The sequence below is a fragment of the Lactuca saligna genome, chromosome 8 (assembly GCF_052625555.1).
Source record: "Lactuca saligna cultivar CGN05327 chromosome 8, ASM5262555v1, whole genome shotgun sequence".
Lineage (NCBI taxonomy): Eukaryota > Viridiplantae > Streptophyta > Magnoliopsida > Asterales > Asteraceae > Lactuca > Lactuca saligna.
In genome coordinates, this window is record NC_136424.1 from 254,485,407 (window position 1) to 254,492,583 (window position 7,177).

General features: G+C 37.6%; 1 non-coding gene across 1 annotated transcript; it reads right to left on the reverse strand.

Moving 5' to 3' along the window:
- Positions 1 to 7,105: 7,105 nt before the first annotated feature.
- TRNAD-GUC (transfer RNA aspartic acid (anticodon GUC)) lies at positions 7,106 to 7,177 on the reverse strand. The gene has a single exon. It is a non-coding gene; the product is annotated as a tRNA-Asp (tRNA).

A 7,177-nucleotide genomic window follows, 5' to 3' on the forward strand; every position in this document is an offset into this window, starting at 1 on the left:
CGGGTTAATTTAGACTTGTAATTGCTAACTAATTTGGTCCTTTAGTTAACTTCTTGTTGATGGTCATCATACAAGCTCACACATGAATTTACTTATTTTTCTTATTAATTCTAGTTTCATGTTCATTAATCCTATACATATGGCAAAGTGGTCACATAACATATGTGGTTGACAATCAAAAGATGTTCATACTATTTAATTATCCTCCTATTAACAGAAAAATATTTATCATCCACACATAAGGTTCTTTAACAAGCTAAAATCAACAAATCACCAACATTGGATTAATCCTACAATAATAATCAATCCGTAGTACCAATATTGTATACCCAAACAGAAGTTTAAGAGTTTTAGCTCATGTTTTAAGTAATAAACAGCATAAAAACGAATTCTAATTGTCTAGCCATAATGGAAAACAAAAGATTTAAGTAGAATGATGTAGATTTTCCTCAAATCTCCTTTGGGATTGAATTCTAGGTTTTATCTTCGTTCTTAAGGTCTCTCCTGGCTCTGGTTTGCAGCTTACTTCCCCCTAAGGGTTCCAAAATGTTTAATGTCGATCTGGGAAACTGTTTATATAGATTCGACCCAACTCGCCGAGTCGATGTCCGACTCGCCAGTCCATCACTTAAATCCTATGTACGGTAAGTCACAAAGTCCTTATCTCTTCACGAAGTCCTTATTTTCTCGATCCTTCGCTCGGACTCGCCGAGTAGGTGCCATTTTTGGTGGTTTTCCTTCTTTGTTTAATTGTCGAGCTCCAAACCGCTTCTTCTGCTTCCTTTTGCTTCTAATCTTAAACTTTGGACTGAAAACATAATTCAAACACTTTTAAGTATCTTTTGTCCATGAAATGCCATAATTTAGCTAATAAATGATAAGCATCTATGCTTAATATGTAACTAATTATGCAAATATCACACCTCAAGTTTGATGCCTCAAATGCTTCACACAACACCAAATGATTTTGGAATGACTATAGAGAGAATACACACTTCTAAAATTGGCCTAGCCCTCTTGTTTCTTATGTGTAGCCAATTTTGATGGAGAATATGTTCTTTATATAGTGTTGACACGTTTAGGGTTACACCATGTAAACCCTAATGTGTCATGGCTTTTCATTTCCATGACTCATGGGATTGTAACTCCCATGGAGCATGTTATGGGTGGAACCCAACTTGATAATCCATGGAGCCTCTTAGCCCACTATACAAGTTATGTATGATTTACATAATCAACCCATATATTTAATTAGTTATCTTTTGATCACTTAATTAATTCTTGATCAAACTAATTAAATAATTTTGTTAATATATTAGAACTTATAATATATTAATAAACAACAAGTGTTATTTCTCTCATTTAGTCTATCTAATTGCATGGTGCCATGCAACCCAAATGGACCATGTCGGGTCGGGTCAAGTACATACCAGAAATAGTTATGGACTTAGACACATTATCCAACAGTCTCCCACTTAGATAAGTCTAATAACTATAATTGTAATACTTCAGGAACCGAACGGCAATCGTAGCTTTTTCAAGGTCTCCCGAAAGTGAGAAGATGATGATACACCATTTAAGATAAGTGCTCATCTAATCCTCTGTTCGAGATATCAACCGGAAAAATACATGGAACAATGTCTTACTTATTGTCCAACAGTTTGTTTCCCGATTTCCGATTTTTTTGACAAAGAACTTAATTGAACACATCAACTTAGTTCTGACCGGGCCCGGTACATAGGTCAAAACAAAATTATCGAGGGGCCCAGATATCAGCTTCTAATCCAAGAAGGAACAGATATACTTCGACTCATATGTTTGTTCTACCACTCATTGAATTATACACAAAAGCACGTTTTATAACATCGAGTTACCAATACGTTTTCGTAAAATCAATGCATAACCAACTCATAAGTAACAAATCATATCTCTAGGTTTGAAGACTTATATGATATTACCGTCTCACGATCACTCGAGATAAATTCCATAAAGTGATTCTAGTGAGCGTGGGTTGAGTCCAATGCTCAGACTTTATGAGCACTCATGATATTTGTAGCCATGTCCAACACCTTAGACCTCTGCAACCAATCACAATAGTCTTGATTCATACCTACTTCCGACATATGACCGACTGTGGAGGTTCCAATAATATGATATACCAAACATAATTATTCTGGAAGTCTAAACATGCAAAAGAAATATAGTAAACGATCGACAAGAGATAGCAACACTTTACTCATAAATAAAACACCTTTTATTCATCATCTAATGTTAATTACACTTTACAAATTTCAAGGTTATCTAACTACTAAATATAATATCATCCTTTAGCCTTATGCTCCGAGCATGCTGGAGATTCTTAACCCGAGTCAGTCCCTTCGTGAGGGGATCTACTGGATTCTCATCCGATGATACCCTATTTGCCATGAGGAGTCCTTCTTCTATTCGATGTCTGATGAAATGGTATTTTCTGTCGATGTGTCTGGATCTCCCGTGATCCCTTGGTTCCTTGGCTAAGGCAACAACACTTTCACTATCAAAAAAAATTTCCATTGGCTCCTTAATAGCTGATACAACTCCAAGGTCTCCAATGAAGTTCTTCAGCTATATCGGCTCCTTTGTTGCCTTGCTAGCTGCTATATACTCTGATTCGCAAGTTGAATCATCCACTGTCTCTTGCTTGGAACTCTTCCAAGAAATTGCTCCTCTGTTTAGGGTAAAGACCCAGCCTGACTGAGAGAAGAAATTATCCCTATCTGTCTGAAAGCTATCATCACTATACCCTACAACTCTCAAGTCTTCACTCCCACCGAGGGTAAGGACCCAGTCCTTAGTCCTCCATAGGTACTTGAGGATATTTTTTACCACAGTCCAGTGTGCCTTGCCAGGGTTCCCCTGATACCTACTAACCATGCTAAAGGCAAAGGCTACATCAGGTCGAGTACACGTCATAGCACACGTCATCGATCCTACAGCCGAAGCATAAGGTATTCGACTCATTTATGCTATCTCAGCCTCTTTACTAGGGCTTTGTGTCTTACTCAATTTGGCGTTACTCTGGATGGGTAACTCTCCTTTCTTGGAGTCGTACATGTTGAATCTCTTCAGCACCTTATCCAAGTAGGTACTCTGACTAAGTCCAATTAGTCTTTTACTTCGGTCTCTCAAGATCCTTATCCCTAGAATATAGGCAGCTTCTCCTAGGTCCTTCATAGAGAAACACTTCCCAAGCCAGGACTTAACTTCCTGCAAAGTTGAGATGCCATTTCCTTTGAGTAGTATGTCATCCACATACAATACCAAAAAGCTAACTATACTCCTACTAGATTTGACATATACACAAGATTCATCTTCATTCCTAGAAAAGCCAAATTCCTTGACTTTCTCATCAAAGCAAAGATTCCATCTGTGAGGTACTTGTTTTAACCCATAAATGGATTTCTCAAGCTTACACACTCTATTAGGGTACTCTGTATTGACAAAACCCTATGGCTGACTCATGTAAACATCCTCAGCCAACTTTCCATTAAGGAAAGAAGTTTTGACATCCATTTTCCATATTTCATAATCATGAATGTAGCTATGGCTAACAGAACCCTAATAGACTTAATCTTGGCCACTGGAGAAAAGGTCTCATCATAATCAACTCCCGGAGTTTGTGAGAAACCCTTTGCAACCAGTCGTGCCTTATAAGTGTGTACATTACCATCCATGTTGGTCTTCTTCTTGCAGATCCATTTGCACCCTACAGACTTCTGACCTGGTACATTCTCAACCAAGTTCCAAACTTGATTGTCATACATTGACTATATCTCGTTGTCCATTGCCTCTTTCCACTTGGCTAACTCAGGGCCTGCCATGGCTTCCACGTAACTATTAGGTTCATCCAGACCTATCACTGTCTCATCACTGATAAGTGTATCACCTTCTGCAGTAATATGGAATCCATAGTAATGCTTAGGTGCATTCCTAACCCTTGTGGAACGCCTCAGAGGTAAATACTTGTTAGTTGGCTCAATAGGAGTTTCCTCCTCAATTTAAGTGCTAGGGTTTGAAGTTCCTTCACCGCTTGACTCTTGAATTTATTCATGGTCAACTTGCCTCCCACTGTTTCCTTGGCTTATGAACTCTCTCTCTCTCTCTCTCTCTCTATCTCTCTCTCTCTCTCGAAAGAATGCCATCTTAGCTACAAAGACCACATTTTCACTAGGTCTGTAGAAGAGGTAACCAAAGGATTGTTGTGGGTAGCCGATGAAAATACATCTCTTGCTTCGAGGTTCGAGCTTATCATGAGTCTCGCGTCTCACGAAAGTCTCGCAACCCCAAATCTTGATGTGGTCTACTTTGGGTACCTTACCTGTTCACATCTCATGAGGAGTTTTAGCACCATTCTTTGTAAGGACCAGATTAAGGATATGGGCGGCAGTCTCTAAGGCATACCCCCAAAATGAGATTGGTAGCGAAGCTCAACTCATCATGGAACGAACTATGACCAACAAGGTGCGATTACGCCTCTCAGCGAAACCATTCAAATGCGGTGTCCTGGGAGGTGTCAATTGTGAGACAATCCCACATTCCCTAAGATAGTTGAGGAACTCTGAACTAAGATACTCACCACCCTGATCGAATCGAAGCATCTCAATGTTCCTTCCCAATTGATTCTCGACTTCCTATTTAAACTCTTTAAACCTTTCAAAAGTCTCTAACTTATGCTTGATTAAGTAGACATATTCATATCTACTGTAATCATCAGTAAAAGTAAAATAATAATGATTAGCATCCCTTGTAGCATGTTTGAAGGGCCCACACACATATGTGTGTACAAGATCCAACAAACCTTCACCCCTCTCACAAGAACCTGTGAAGGGTGACTTTATTATTTTTCCAAGTAAGCATGATTCGCAACTATCATCTAACCTGGGGTCAAATGAATCCAAGACTCCATCCTTTTGGAGTTGGCCTATGCATTTCTTGCTTATATGTGCAAGTCGACAATGCCATAATGACGCTTTATCCAAGTTATTATTATTAACAGAATCAATACATAATACATTATTTCCTAAGTTATCAACCATAGATACAGTTTCATACACACCATCACAAGGTAATGCTTTAAAATAGAGAACATTATTAAAGAAAGCATTAATCGAACCAACTTCATTATCAAATGAAAAGGTGAAACCTTGTTTATACAATGCATGAAAGGAAATCTCTGGCGAATAAAAACATTTATTCAAATCTAAACTAAACCCACTACTTAGCGATAAAGTATAAACTCCAATCTTGGTGACAGGTAAAGCTTTCCTATTCCCCATGATTAAGTTTATTCTTCCTTGCTCTACATTCTCACTTCTTCTTAGTCCCTGCAAATCAGAACAAATATGAATACCACAACCGGTATCAAGGACCCAAGAGTTAGAATGGGGTGAGTTATTAGATAAGATAGTGTAAATACCTGCATGGTTGGGTTTAACTTTCCCATCCTTCACATCTTTCTGGTATTTTGGGCAGTTCCGCTTCCAATGTAATTTTTCATGGCAATAGAAGCATTCAGCCTCTTTTGGGTCAGAAGAAGGAGTGACGAAACCTTTCTTGGTTCCACTTGAAGAAGATCCATCAAGGGTCCTAGCCTTGGTACCCTTCGAAGAGCTCTTTATCTTCTTCCCTCGAATTTTCCCGATTGCCAAAACTGGTGGAGTTTGGAGTAGGAGTGTGATATGTGCATATTTAGTGTGTATTAAGTATAGTTTTTATTCATATATTAGCTAAATTATCGCATATTATGGACAAAAGGTACTTAAAAGTGTTAAATTATGTTTTTCAGTCCAAAGATGATGCTCGGAAGCGAAAGGAAGTAGGAGAAGCGGTTAGGAGCTCGAGAGTGGAATGAAGAAGGAAAACACCTAAAAAAGGCTTCTACTCGGTGAGTCGATCCTGGACTCGACGAGTCCGGTCGATGAATCAGAAGGATAATGATTTGGAAGTCCAGATAGTTATCGCAATACGGAGAATGTGAGAGGGACTCGACGAGTCACCACTTGACTCGATGAGTCGGATCGCTTATTTAAAGATAACTCCATAAATCGATTAGAGGGAATTCTGGGAAGTTTTAGAAGTGCTTTGCTGCGATAAAGAAGCCAGAAGAACCCTAGAAGTCGACAAAGAAAGCTAGAATTCAATTACGGGAGTAACTAAGGCACAATTTCATCATTCTACTTATTCTTTTGTTTTGTCAATATGATTAAACAACTTGAACTTGTTTGTTTGCTATTATTTACTTTAATTATGAACTAAAATCTTTAGACTTCTGTTTGGGGATACAAAGTTGACAATATGGTTTGATTGATTGGTAGGATTAATTCCAAGTTGGTGAAGTTTTGTTATTTTAGCTTGCTAAAGAACCTTGTGTATGAATAATAATTAATTTGCTGTTAATAGGAAGATAATTGATTAGCATGAACATCTATTGATTATCAACCTCATATGATATGTGACCACTATACTATATGTCTAGGATTAATGAATATGAAACTAGAATTAATAAGGAAATTGAGTAAATTCATGTGCAAGCTTGTAAGATGACCATCAAACAAGAGGTTAATTAAGAATAATAAATTAATTAGCTATTGCAAGTCTAACTTAACCCGAATAATTAATCTAGTAAATATAATTAAGCAATTGGCAACTGTTTGAGTTAGTTTATTTTCTAAGGATTAGGGTAGTGAACATGAACCTAATCACTTGAATCGGTAACCAATGAAAGAATTAATCCATTGCACTATTACCTTGAAATCAACCATAGAGTTAACCGAGTTGAACTAAACAAAAGTTCCTTTCCAATTATTGAATCGAGTTAAATTGTTATTTTCTAGTCTTAAATTAGTTATAGTTAGTAAGTTTCTAGTCTTGTAAAACTAGAGAAAAATCCCTTATTTCTTAATCAACTTAGATAGAATTAGTTTTTAATTTAATTTGTCGTTCCCTATGTTCGATACCCTGCTTATTTAGCTATACCACAATTGATAGGTTCACTGCCTTTTGTGTGTTATTTGATAATTAAAGTAGGATTAAAACTAAGTGAGTTTTACACACATCAAGTTTTTGGCGCCGTTGCCGGGGATTGAACCCGGGTCACCCGCGTGACAGGCGGGAATACTTACCACTATACTACAACGAC